The sequence below is a fragment of the Rhinolophus sinicus genome, linkage group LG01 (assembly GCF_036562045.2).
Source record: "Rhinolophus sinicus isolate RSC01 linkage group LG01, ASM3656204v1, whole genome shotgun sequence".
NCBI classification, from domain to species: domain Eukaryota; kingdom Metazoa; phylum Chordata; class Mammalia; order Chiroptera; family Rhinolophidae; genus Rhinolophus; species Rhinolophus sinicus.
This window is the reverse complement of record NC_133751.1, coordinates 100,983,914-100,998,354: the sequence shown is the minus strand read 5'-3', so window position 1 is coordinate 100,998,354 and position 14,441 is coordinate 100,983,914. Positions and strand designations below refer to the sequence as shown.

Genomic DNA, 14,441 nt, shown 5'->3' with positions numbered 1-14,441 from the left:
CCTGATGCAATGCCCTTGACCCCTTACTCCATCTGGTGAACTGGGACAATGACAGAATGCCCACAACCCTCATCTCAGGTGTTCTCAGCGCTACAGCAGTATTTGTGGATAATATATTGGCATTCCAGAAAAGTTTTTATTCCCACTTAGTCTACATCTGATCAACAGGACTGGCTGAACAGCCCCTTCCCAAGTCATTCTCAATTCAGAGCACTGAGGAAGAAATTCCCAGGTAAACAGCTGGAGGCACTCACTCCTCTAAATTTCAACACCAAGTCCACTCTTAGCCTCTCTTACTTGCCCACACTCATTTCCTCCACCCTGGGGATGGACATGCCCACATATGAGAATGACTGCCCTCACAATACCATCTGTCACTTTCTGTTCTAGGACTTATCTCTAGTCCAAGATTAATGTGAAAATTTAATTCGCTTTTCTCGAAAACATTACACATGGCTGACATTCAGTCTTGCAAATCAAAGGGCCTGGAATTAGCTGCTTCATCATCCATATGCTTTGCTTTATCTCCCACAACATCCTCAAGTAAAAATTGCAAATATTTAGTGCAAAACTCAAAACGCTTTACTGGATATAAGAGCATCAAAGGTCCTGGGACCAGATTGATCCTCTGAAGTTCCCAGGACAAGTGGTTCATCTCTGGAGCAGCTGGCACCTCCTGAAAGGCCTAATCTTTCTCTCCTGTCATCAGTTGCCAGGAGACAGCTGGGAATACTTGGTGGAAAACATGGGACCTGTGAAAGCCTTTGTGCCTCACATCTTTCCTTCACAATCCCTGTCCTGCTCTGGGCTCTTCCCCCAGACCTTCCTGCTGTGCCCTCTGGGACCTCTGCGGAATCACAAACAGAGTAGCCTCTGTCCTGGGCTTCTTGATGCAACATTTCATCTCTCACCTTCCTGCACAGAAACTGGCTTTTCCCATTAGACATCACCTTCCCTGTGGCTTCACAGGGGCACACAGCATCCGCTTACTTCCCCAGTGCCACCTCCGGACCCCCACACCTCTTTCTAACTTGTGTAGTCAACGTCTGCCTCTTTGAGGCTTTCCCTCTCTGGCAACATCCCCCATGTCACCGTCACTCTTGGAAGACATGATAGCACCCATCTTGTTCCATTTCTCCTCCCCAAGATCTGATGTCATCCTGGGTGATATCAATGTCCACACAAACTACCCAACAATTTGACCTCTTTCCTGGATCTTCTCATTGCCAGGGACCCACATATCCAGTTCACTCATGGCCACCTTGGCCTCCACACAGGCACCTCCCAAACTAAATTAAAGCATCCTGCTTTGGCACCACTGCCTTTGCTCCTGCCAGCTGTCTGCTGAGGCGACGCCTTTCCTGCTTCTTCCGTCCATTGCCTTCCAAGCCACTGACCTCTCCTGGCTTCACTGTTTTCTTCTTAAGATTACCTGCAATATTTCAGTTCTTCAACAATCATTTGCCAGTATTCTCCACCCTCCTGAACATTATCTGTCCATAGCACCCATGTGTCAAAAAATAATTTTATTTTTATTGTTTCATTTCAATATTTAACTTGGGATACAACACTATATTCATCTTACATGTTATTATTTAATCAGTTAGGTTTTATTATATTTTATTAACGATATATTCCCATGTATTATTTGTTATAATTTTCATAACCCTATTTAGTGTAAAGTACCATGTACTTAAAAACGCTGTGTAGAGCAGCCACCATGCTGGGGATATACAGCAAGTGAGGTGGTTTGCAGCTGGAATGGCAGGCCCGCCAAGGATCCTTAACTATGCACTTCCCTTGCTTGCAGCATGGGGGAAATTGGCTAATTTTTAACTATACATTTTTAATATTGTACTTTTCATCTTCGTTTATAAATGAAGCAGAGGAGTTGGGGTTAAGAATGCAAGAGTCGGATGGAGCTACAAGAGCTGTCTTCTGCTTCATTTCCCTGCATTCAGCTGTCAGCCCTCCATGGGACACACTTCCATCCGGGGCCACCATAAGTGGTTGTGCAGGTTGTACCCTGCGAAAGGGCACCTGGCAAGGAGGCGAGTGGGGGCAAGAACTGCATGTGCATGCACTGCTCTCTGAGGTCCGTGTTCTGGCTTGGAGGAAGAAGTGACTTTTTCTAATTCATACAAAGGTTTAATGTAAGCTACCTTTTCCCCATCCCCTCCAGTGCTGAAGCTCCAACTCAAAACACATTTACAACAAGTTGACCCAGTCAAACTACTGCTGATCTTCTTCTCTTTTCCCATTCCTCCACTTCTTCTATTCCAGTGAAAAATTACAAAAAGGGACAGCTATGTATAGTATCTGCACTCAGACATAACTGAATTTGATCCAAGCTCAAGTGTTTCCACACTAGGACCTTAGACATATTACTTGACCACTTTTAGCTTCAGTTTCCTCGTCTGTAAAATGCATGAGTACTAAGTTTTTATAAAGATCACAGGAGATAAAGGTAGTGAAGCCCCTAGTACAGTGCCTGGCATACAGCAAGTACCTAATAAGTATCTGTAGTTCATTAGCAAGCAAGATGGATGGATGGATGGATGGATGGATGGATGGATGGATGGAAGGATGAATGGATGGATGAAGTGAAACATAGTCTTTGGCTATCTCCAGTCACTCTGCCTTTAAGAAGTAACATATGATCTACATGAGTAGAGTAATGACATTTCAGGAGAGAATCCTAAGAAACCAACAGGGGAGAAAGTTTTGATAAATGGCTTTTATTTCTAGAATTTCCACCATTCATTTTGCCTGGCTGTTACAGGGTTTTGTAATGGCAAGACAAGGAATGATCCCACCTGTTGTATGGGAGACCCTGCCGGCTGCACCATGTGTCGTGCAGGGTGGCCTGCGGGGCCTCTGGTCCTGCTCCCCACAGAATACAGGACATGGTGAGGCCAAAAAGGAACACCAGGGAGCCATAGCTATGGGAGTCATACCACTATATTATCTGGCCACCGGGCGAGACACACACAGTAGTAGCCACACCATCCACAGTCTGCCATTCACATCTCTGCCTGCCAACCAACCAACCAATCAACGCAGCCCCACAGTTACATCAGTAGCCAATTGGCCAACCGGTTACAGCTGATGGCCAACCAATCACAGTTGATGGTCATTCACTCCCTGAGCCAGCACCTCCCCAGCGAGGCCCAGAGCCTGGAAACTGCTCTCTGGGACTCTGTCCCCACAACACCTGACCCAGGAGGTGAGGAAGCTGAAAGAAGATTCAGAGGGAGAGGAAGCAACTGTGGGCTCAGTGGCCTCCCCACACCTCCAATTGTCAACGCGAGTGAGCTGCAATAGCACCCGCATTGACCTTCTGAACGTAAAACAATATGGAGGCTGCTTCTTTTCCATCTTTCAAACCTTGCCAAAAATATCTCCTGTGGCCCACCCCAACTGGAAACAGAGTGAAGGGGATTCTGAGAAGTGAAGTGGAGCCTAGCCAAGCTGACATCACAAAGCCACCACAGTCCACCCCTTGTCAACATGGTACCCAAATATGCCTTTAGACCATATTTAACTTCCAAATAAAGAAGGAAAGTCCTGCATCCAGCTAATATGACACAAGTATCCTAGGTACAACTGCAAGAAGCAGTTGGGAAGTCCCTTCCCCAACTTTGAGGGATATTCATTCAGCTCCAGATCGTGGCTGGTCTTCCTAGTCCTTGGGCTTATAAGTCTCCACCCAAGGGCTCTCTCTCTCAGAGTCTGACAATGGCACATGATTCTGCTAGATCTCTATGTGCTTCCTCAGAGCACCGGCAGCACGCCTGCAGGGGTTCTACTGAAGGGAGTTTCCTGTAATAAGTGTTCCCCTAAAAGGCCTACTGTGTGCTCAGAGGATCACTTTCCCTTGTTTGCTCAACAACGTCTTCTTTTAAAATCAATGAATAATGATGACACAATTAAAAATTAAAATTTCCCTAAAATTGTACTGGGGATATTTTCATGACTGTTCATGAAAAAGACCTCAAGCAATTATGTAATTTCCCCCAAGTTAAAGAATCTATAACTGTATGAACTCCAAGACTTTGCAATCCGAATTCCTGATATTTTCCTTCTAAAAACTGAATTTCTTTCTCCCGATTCAAGATGTTTTGTATGAAAAATATTAAACTAAATGAGTTGCAGTGTTAAACTTTGGCGAGAGATTTACCCAGTCATCAATCCGTCTATTTAAAATCCAATTTACCTGTTGCTTATCGATTCTCATTTCCTTCTTTTTCACATGAGAAGTACAAACTACTTTACTAATCTGCACATGTTTAATTGCTCTCTCTGAACACTGGACTCGGGCCAGAATCTGTCAATTTTGTTTCCTGTATGATTCTGGAACTTGGTGAACAGCTGAGAATAAAATGAGGAATTATCATTAAGACAAATAAGGTTATAAAGGTCAATTGAACCAAGAAATGAGAAAAACTCGAAGTAAAGATAGTTATTAGCCTGATTTTTAAATAGTCATGTTTATCCTCAAGTCACTCCATGTGAATTTATTCAAGGAACTTCCTCTTTGTTTAGTTTTTACCAGCATTTCATACATTTTAATGGATGAGCTATCTTAGAATAAATTAATATTTTTTTTATTAATAGTTACCATTATCATATCATAGTATTAACAATGCAATGTAAACACTATTAATTTTACAATATAAAAACATTGATGTCATTAACAATATTAATTTTATAATATAAAGACATTGATGCCTGAACTATGTGTATCCTTCCTTAATCAAATTTGGCAGTTTTAAGTTCACCCTCCAAATTTCAATAGTATTGAAAAATATAGTGGTACTATCCTAATTTCATGTAAATTAACCAATTTAATCTTCACAAAAGATTATTGGGGCCTAGAAAGGTAACTTGACAATAAGTGGCAGAAACAGTATTAAAACAGACAGTATAGCACAAGTCATGCCCAAGTACTGTGTTCTAATATGTAATAACATCTTGCATGATATAAAGCTTTGCAGCTCACAAAATGCTGTCACACTCTCTTCTCACCAAAACTAGGAGGTAAATATATCCATTTTCAAACCAAAGTTGCTAAGACCAAGAAAAGTTAAACAATCGTTCCAAAGTTAAACAGCTGAGACGTGATAAATCCAGGATGAGAACTCTAGATTTCTCTCAATTCATCTCTACTCTGCTTCCTATTAAATAGGTTAAAATTAGCAACATGTGACATGCATGGCAAAAGTAAAAATTCTTGTGCTTTTTTCAAAATTAAAGTTTATTGGGTGACAATTGTTAGTAAAGTTACATTGATTTCAGGTGTACAATTCTGTAATACATCATCTATATATCACTTTGTGTGTTCACCACCCAGAGTCAGTTCTCCTTCATCACCATATATTTGATCCCCTTTGCCCTCATCTCCCACCCCCCACCCCCCCTTACCCTCTGGTAACCACTACACTATTGTCTGTGTCTATGAGTTTTTGTTTCTTTATTTGTCTTGTTCCTTTGTTGTTTTCAGTTATATATACCACGTATCAGTGAAATCATATGGTTCTTGACTTTTTCTGTCTGACTTATTTTGCTTCGCATTATAATCTCAAGATCCATCCATGTTGTCAAAAATGGCACTTTTTCTTCTTTTCTTACCAGTGAATAGCATTCCATTGTGTGTATATTCCACAACTTCTTTATCCATTCATCTATCGAAGGACACTTTGGTTGTTTCCATGTCTTGGCCACCATAAATAAAGCTGCAATGAACATCAGAGCACATATGTCTTTACGGATAAATGTTTTCATATTTTTTGGGTAGGTACTGAAGAGAGAGATTGCTGGGTCATATGGTAATTCTATTCTTAATTTTTTAAGGAATCTCTACACTGCCTTCTTTTTCTCTTTGTTTGTTTGTTTGTTTGTTTGTTTTTTGTCACAGTTTCCTTTAACATATCCAGAATTTGTTACATTTAGTGCTAATTTTTTTGTATGTGTGAGACATATGAGTATCAATTTGGGAATTTAAACCTATGTTATAAAAACAGTTTTTCTTTCTGATCCATCACAATTCTTTATAAATTTAATTCCTCATTTGATGTGTGCTATTAATAGAACACTGGATAGGGAGTTAGGAGAGTTGCCTTCTGGTTCTGGTTTTATAAGTAACAAGTGAATGTGGATGAGTCACCTAAGTGCTTCAATTTCCTCATCTACACAATGAAAGGCACCCAAGTTCTTTACAGCTCACCCTTATGTTAAATCAGGATGTCTTCACAAGACACTTTCCATGTGTTTTAGTGTGTCTGTGGCAAGTAAAGAGAGCAACTATACAAATTTTATTCAACACAGAAACTTCAAAGAATGTATGAGTGAATTAAAACATCACATAGTTGGGGGATTGTCCCCCTAGGAGAGGGGAGATGGATGTTGCTAATAAGGCACTGAGTTGTGTCTATGTTCCAGACACTGTGCTTCATGTTTTCTTATACGTCTTCTTGTTACGCAGTTCCAAAGCACCACAAGAACTTTAATCAGCTGGCCTGCAAACATTGATCAGGCACTGCTAGACCTGTTCCTTCCATTGCCAACATTTCTTATACTCTATTTTCTCTTTGTCATTCTACCTTAGCACTGTTTTTTTCCATGATGTTAACTGGTTTCATCTTGTAATTTTCCAAGGATTGAACACATTCAATTAAAATATAGCCAAGGTTCAGAAGCCAGAGTTAGTAATTATGTAATTATGTAACTTTATATATATATATATATATATATATATATATATATATATATATATATATATATTCATACACACACATAAAGTGATAGATTCAATCCAAATCCTCAGAAATGTCATTTATTTAAGAACTTTAAGCAATTAAAAATTAACAAAACAAGGAAAGTAATTAATTTTAAAAACTGTAAAGACACTGCTGAGCATCTATTTGTACTATAATATTCATTGAAATCTGTTATATTCTTTCTTTTCTCCCTAGGTAAAATTGTTACCATAATGTATCGATGCAAATTATATTTAAACTTGTTCTCTTTATTTAAAAGCTGTATGTTTTGTGTTAGGAGAGGACCATTGTAAATTTGTTAACTGTATGTTAGTCTCCTACTGATTTCAGAGACTATTAAGCAATACAAACAGCATCTTGGTGGTTGGAAATTTGCCTCAAACACAGCATATTCCATAGGAGTTCATATTCACAATCTGTTTCATACTGCAGGCAAAACACTAAAGCTATAGGCAACAGAGTTTTTAAAATATCAAATGAGACTTATATGATAATAAATATTTGACAAGGATGAAGAATCAGAACAGATCTCTTCAACGAATAGATGACATTTGGCTTTCTCCACAGCAAATGATCTTTATTGAGCATCTACTATATGCCAGACATTTTTCTGAGCAATGAGAATATCATGAGCAATATTATACCATCATTTTCCTTTGAAATAACATACCAAGACCAGGATTTCTTATATTATTTCAGATACATATGTACTCAGGTTTATGTATTCAAATGGAGCCAACTAAAATATATCAACAAATAAAATTTTCACCACTTGTGTCAGTCCAAGAGTAATACAGTATCTCTGGAGTCAATTGAATATGTTGACCCTTATTTTTGGTTTCTTTCTTCCCTGTATAAGTGTGAAGCCTTTGGGTGTTTGTGCTTAAATATTTCATGCTTCTAAATCCGAAAGTAACACAAATGATGCCAGGGAAGTACAGTTTTTTATATTACTTTCAAATTAAACTATAAGTTTTTTTTAAAAAAATAATTCCTTTGTCATTTTGGCTGGAATTTGATAAAATTAAAATGTCCAAGACAAAAATGGGTTAGCAAACTTAGGTGTTTCCGCAATGTAGATTAGAAATGCACACCCAGCAACAAAGCCTATAAAAGCTAAGCTAGGATTACACATTTTACTGATCTCAACAGAGCAGGAATTCTGCAAAGTTGTGCATGTTTTCTTCTTCCAAGTTTAAATGTTGGGAAATAGAGGTAGAACCTATGATCAGTCTAAATGTTGAAATTCCTTGTTCTTTCAGGGATTCAGCCTTGTTACACTCTTATGAGTATGATGTACTCTCTGCAGAGACCAAGACAAAAGGAAGTCAGATAAAACACAGATAATAGCTTAGTAAGGCTTTAAAAAGAGCCTCTTAAATGCAGTTATGTAAGTGGGGTAAATAAGAAACCCTCAAATACTAGAGATTTAGAAAGCCATGAATAATTTGACTAGTCACCAACTTGCAGGCAAGTCATATGGGCTCGAACTTGTGATCTTAAGTTAATTCGTATGTTATATATTTCAATTCACTTTCATACAGATCACCTAATATTCAATACTAGTTAGTCTTTGATATCTCTTTTTACATTTGGATCAGTGTTTTCATTTTTAGCAACAGTTTTCTAATTAAATATAAAATGAAATGTGACAACTATTCAGAAAATTTGAATAGGCATTGTACTTGAAGAAACACTTGCAATTTGTATTTAATAGAAATTTAAGATCCAGATATCAGGTAGGATCCCAGTAAGACACAGAATTCACCCCGGAAGGATCAGTGGAGACTTTCACAAGCCTTATGGAAGTGTGGATAGGGATAAGGAAACAAATAGGTGTAGTAAGATGCTTGGAGGCAAGCAATAGTGGGAAGCCATTATCACCCATAGGACTAATGAGACCAAGTGGGGAGGAAACGATGGTCCTGCAACCCAGTGAACACAGGAGCCAGGGAAGCCAGCCTCCCAGAGGAACTAGACACATGGAGGAGTGGAACTACTGCTAGAGACTCAATTCCAAAGCAGGGAGGGAGCCAGGAAGAAACACTCCAACCTCTTCACCCTCAGATCTCCTGCCTTTGCCTCCTATCAGCCAAACTCAACAAGAAGAAAGAACCAGAATCCAAAAACATTTAAATGTATTCCCTTTGTTGTTATGAAGCTATTAGAAGACGGACAATTTAAAGGTTATGCTTCTAACCTTTAAAACCTGGGCTTTTTCTCTGCAAAAAGGTATGATCCTGTGTTTTGGAGCAAAGAGTAGAGGTATAAAATTATGTTTCTAAAATAATTTATGGTTGAAAATTATCATTATAACAGACCCTATGACCCAGCTATTCCATTCCAGGTGCATGCCTTGAGAAATGTGTATACAAGTGGAGCTGTGTACAGGGCTGGTCATTCCAACGATACCCATATAGACAAAACATCAACCTAACTGTCTATCCACGATAGAATTCGTGGGGTAGGTATATATACAAAATGAAATACTCTACCATAATGAAAATGAACAGACTAGAGTTATACATAGCAACATGGAAAATTCTTACCATTATTATGCTGAACAAAAGCAGCAAGATGGAGAAAAATATATTAACAGTCAGAATGGATCAATATGGATCTATCTACCTGAAGTTTAAAATCTATATTGTTTAGAGATACCATCACCTGTGGGGAAGGTATAAAGAAAAGCAAGGAAATTATTATTATAAAAGTCATCATAGTGGTGACCTCTAAGGAGAATGTGATAGAACAGAGACAAAGGGGGGCATCTGACATTCTGGCCATGTTTTATTTTTTTGACTTGGATGGTGTATTCATCTGCTCGTGCTGCCGTAACAAAACACCGCAGTCTGGGTGACTTAAACAACAGACGTTTATTTTCTCCCAGTTCAGGCAGCTGTAAGTCCAACATGAAGGTGCCTCCAGGGTTGATCAAGGCCTCTCTTCTTGGCTTTTAGATGGCTGCCTTCTCACTGCATCATCACACAGCCTTTCCTCTGTGTGCTCAGGAAGTGGGACAGGGCTCTCACATGCCTCTTCTGCTTCTCATAAGAACACCAGTCCTATCTTGTTAAGGCCCCACCCTTCTGACCTCACTCCACCTTTATTACCTCCTTGTTGGCCACACACAATGGAATTAGGGCTGCAGTACAGAGTCTGGGAGGACAAAATTCAGTCTGTAACAGCTGGTATTTACATGGATGCTCGCTTTATAATTACTTGCTACTGTGTATGTTTGTTTTACGTATTTTTCTACATGTGTGTGATATTTTACAATGAAAATGTGATTTTTTCTTTAAGATTACCTGAGTTTTTTTTACTTGAATATTTTGCATTTTACAATGAGGAGCCTTCTTGGTAATTAGACAGATAATTCCTTTCCAGGAAACTTTATCCTTGAAAGTAACTTCCTTTGGTCCCTAATCTTTAATTAGAGCAGTCACTGAACATAATAAATTAGAAGGAAACATCCAAAACATTTTGTTTCTGAAACCTCTTTTGAAAAGGCATCTTATGTGTATCTGTACAGATGAAAGTAATTTGTCCCAGAACACATACCCAAGCATCCATCTTTGGAAGGAGGTACAGGACAGAAAATATAACTGCATGGTCTGAGCTCAGAGGAGAATAATTATAGTATGGAAACATCATTAAATAATAATTAAAATAATACCAGTGTGCCAAAAATATATAAAATTGGATTCTGACTGACTTTGGACTCAGGGACCTATCACGGTAAGGGTTAAGGTTAGTGATAAGAAAGTTATATACTCAGAGATCCAGGCAGAGAATTAGAGTCCGAATTTGAGCTGTGAAGTTATTTATTCAAATAATAATCTAGTCTTACTATAACATTTGAATTCTGTTCCTTGAAATTTAGAAAAGTTGCATTACACCTTGGCATTCTTTTTCTTTCATAAGTAAGAATGTTGGAGATGTTACTTATCATGGGGAATGAGAAATGTTTAAATAATAAGGGGATTTGAGTATTATCTTTTTGTGCCAATTTTCTTTAGCTTTTTTTTCTACTTTTAAATGACATGTGCTCTGAAGCTATACTAAGGCTTTCTTCCTTTGTTGAACTCCTTTTCCCAACATATTTTTCTCACGACCTAAAATATTTCTACATGCATTAATTGTTTTTACATTTGTTCATTTTTCCTTTATAATGACTTTCTCTGGAGCCTCCTTGCCCTTCCTGGTTAGCACACAGTAAGGATCTGAGAGTTGAAGATTTTAGGAATTGTTTCATTGGCAGAGGCGGGGCAGTGGTGGGGGTGGTGGAGAGCCAAAAGAAAGTCATTTCCTTGTCAGCTTAGGTAATTGTCTCTAAACTGCTGGGGAACCATGGAGGCCTTAGCAAAATTCAAACTGCAGGTAGAATTCAGTTTTTAAACACCACTGTTTATGCTCCCTCACTATTCTTAGATTCTCTCTACAACATTCCTCAATTATTTAGAAAGTAAAAAAGAAAAAATGGAGATTTTTGATGTGGTTAATATTACAATGATTTCAATATGGATTTAATAAACTGTCTCCATTATTTTTCAACTATACGCAAACATCCCTAAATTTTTGGCGAGTTTTCTTTTCACCCTCAAGAATAATCCACTTACCTGCTATCTGACTATCTAAAGGCTAAAGAGGACGGAGGGATGGTTATAACATTATAACAAGTCAATTGTTCTACAAATGATGTCATCAGAGCAGGTCCCCATGCATATATAGGAATTACCTAAATATAGTTATGTAGCTGAGAGTTGTAATGCAAGATTTCAGGATGCCATTCCTGGGAAAGCTCCTACTTCTGTGGTAAGTCCTTCTGGAGGTGTTGTGGAGACTAAATGAGGCAACATATGCAGAACGTCTAAGACAGCATACCTCACGCCTTGTGTTCCAATCAATGTTAGATCTTTTGTTTAACTCTCCCCCCTTGTGTGTCCCTTAGGAATGTGTTCCCCAAGAGTTCTTCTTAATTTTGCCCTCTCTTTTCTAGTCACACCCTTTCTTATAAGCCTCATCTCCTTCCATAGTCTCAAGCTATATTCATATATCTCCATATTTGGGACTCTCAAACAACTACATATCCCAGCCCAGATGTTGCTTTACTTGGACACCCTTCAAGAAAGCAAGCTGAGTACATCCAAAATTAACTCATTCTTCCTCTAAAATATGCTCTCTTTTTGTATCATTGATTTTGGTTAATAACACTGCCATCCACCTGCCTCCCAACCCAGAAATCCAGTCATTTCCTCTCTACCTCTTCCTCACCCTTCCTGTCCGACAGGTTGATGAACCCTTTCCACTGCATTGTGGAAGCGTGTCGCCCCATCCACAGAGTCACCACTTTGAGTTCTCTTCAGCTCTCTCCTGAAATTTTTAGCTCATCTCCTAGAATGTCTAACTCAATGTAACTGCATGCTGGTCCTCTTTGGATCTATGTTTCCACAAGAATTACTTTTCATCTTCCTCCAAAACAAAGGGAATCATAGGACTCCCTGCTCGTTGACCCCTGTGACTCTCACTGCCCACAAAATAAGTCCCAACACTTAAACCTGGCTTTTCACAATCTTGTCTTCACCATATCCATTCATCCCCTCAACAAATATTTATCGAGCATGTACTATGTGCCAGTGCCATGCCAGACTATCGGTACAGCAGTGAATAAGACCAGCAGAAAATGGGGTTCTGATCAAGCAGAACAGATCAAGATTGAACCAAGAACCACCGCATTTCCCTCCTACCCATATTGGAAAAGGCACACTGTCACAGTGCCATCTGTACGTGTAGTGACCTTTGTCCAGAATACTCTACCCTCAAGTCCTGGCCCAAATACCTCCTCTGGTATGGACACTTTCCCCATGTGTAACTATCAGAGTTAATGCTGGCCTTCTCTATATTCTCTGGGCACATCTCTAGTACTTAAACACAGCATCACACATTCCTCCTGCTCTTGCCCCACTGGATTATCAACATCTTCTATTAACTGGCTGTGTCTTATGGATGCCCCACGCCTAACCCAGTAGTCATCATAGGTGCTTTAATTAACTGTGTCTCTTCTGTGACTAAAGGCCAACAATTGGTTTATATGTACACTACAATAAGAAGCAATATTTGAAAATATCAAATAGTAAAAAAATATTAAAGAGACAACATGTTGCTCAGGAATAAACAATATGAATAAAATAGTACTTTGCATTTTAAAATAATTAATTTTAATAATTTGCTTTTATATATTTGTTTAATTCAGGAAAAAAACAAATAATTTTCCAATAAAAGCATATTTAGCTGTTAATGCTTGATTTTTATCTGCTAATTTTGTTTCTTATTTTAGTATGTTCAAAGCATATCTTAGTGAAATATAAATCTCTTTGCTAAGAAATATTTGAGAATATTATCCTCCCAATAAGATATTTGTTTTATATGAATAATATATTTATACCCTGTAGATCTTCAAGTCATAAACAATGCAGAGAATAGAGAATGATGGATAGGATACAGAAAGATTCGAGGACATAATTATAATAAGAACTATTCTAATCTTTAAGATGTGCCAAAGGGGAGTTCCAGGAAATTACCAGTTAACATCAGTACTAAGAAAGCATAAGAACAAATAATAATAGAATCGATCAGGAAGTACTTAGGCAAGAACAATTTAATGAGCAACTAGCAGCGTGTGTTCCTCTGAAAAGATCACCGAATACAAACCAGACAGAAAGTGTGAGTACAAGCAGTCAGCCAAAAGAACCTGAATGTGTCTATTTAAAATTATGCCAATAATCATGTGAAAAAGTGTCTTGAATCAAGATAATCCTATAAGGATAAAGGTAAAATTAACTTTTGGTTGATATACTAGAAAAGAGGGCAATTAATTTTAAAAACTAGCTATCCAGAAGATACACATCCCAAGTGCTGTATCTGAGTGCCAACTGTATTACTTCAATACTCTTACTCCATCTCCCAACAAAATTGCTCAAACCTTGTTATTACGCGATTTTCAAGTCAGCCAAATATGGACTATTAACCAGGCTGTCTTTGCGAATGCCTCCAGCATGAAAACTAATGCAGATGAAATCCTGACAAGACTACAGTTGTTAGTAATCCAGAGGCTGCAGGTGAGTCCACCAAGTTTTACTTTTATAAAGATAATTTGTTTACGTGTAAGAAAGTATTTGGACTGACAGTCAAGTTAAACATTCTAAATGGACAGGAGGAAGCTTCATTCATTAGGAGTTGTCTCTAACCTAATGGAGCTCAAATAAACTATAACATCTCCCCTCTGTCAAAGACAAGCCTTTCACTGATTAGGGAGGAGCCTGCTGGGGTACCAGAAACCAGGCAGCTCACTCAGCAGGGCAGGATGTGCCCTGGGCCAACAGGGGTGGTCCAAGGTGCAGGCTGTCAGAGAAGCAGCATCCAAGGAGACAGCCTGATATTATGACCTCTGTAGTAAGTCAAGGACGGCTAGCATGACTGTGGAAACAAACTATCTGACACTAAAGAAGGGCCCACCCACCAAAATTGAACCAAAATAAAAAAATTGGGATTGTATTCTGAAGACAATGAGAATTTAACTAACATTGGGACAGCCTAATCTCTTTATTTTTCTTCAGTTAATTCAAACACAAATTTGCAAGTGTCACCCATTTTTCTAGAATT

The 14,441-nt window shown here is 38.5% G+C and overlaps 1 protein-coding gene and 1 long non-coding RNA gene across 2 annotated transcripts in view; one reads left to right on the top strand and one right to left on the bottom strand.

Moving 5' to 3' along the window:
• Positions 1-5,430: 5,430 nt before the first annotated feature.
• The window catches only part of LOC141571773 (uncharacterized), a 29,035-nt gene continuing 20,024 nt past the window's right edge, over positions 5,431-14,441 (bottom strand). The window contains exon 3 of the long non-coding RNA XR_012496841.1: positions 5,431-5,735. This is a non-coding gene — a long non-coding RNA (uncharacterized LOC141571773). The remainder of the gene's footprint in view (positions 5,736-14,441) is intronic.
• AGTR1 (angiotensin II receptor type 1) overlaps positions 13,853-14,441 on the top strand; it is a 52,573-nt gene continuing 51,984 nt past the window's right edge. The window contains exon 1 of the mRNA XM_019748921.2: positions 13,853-13,897. The gene's annotated coding sequence lies outside the window, so the exon portion shown is untranslated. The remainder of the gene's footprint in view (positions 13,898-14,441) is intronic.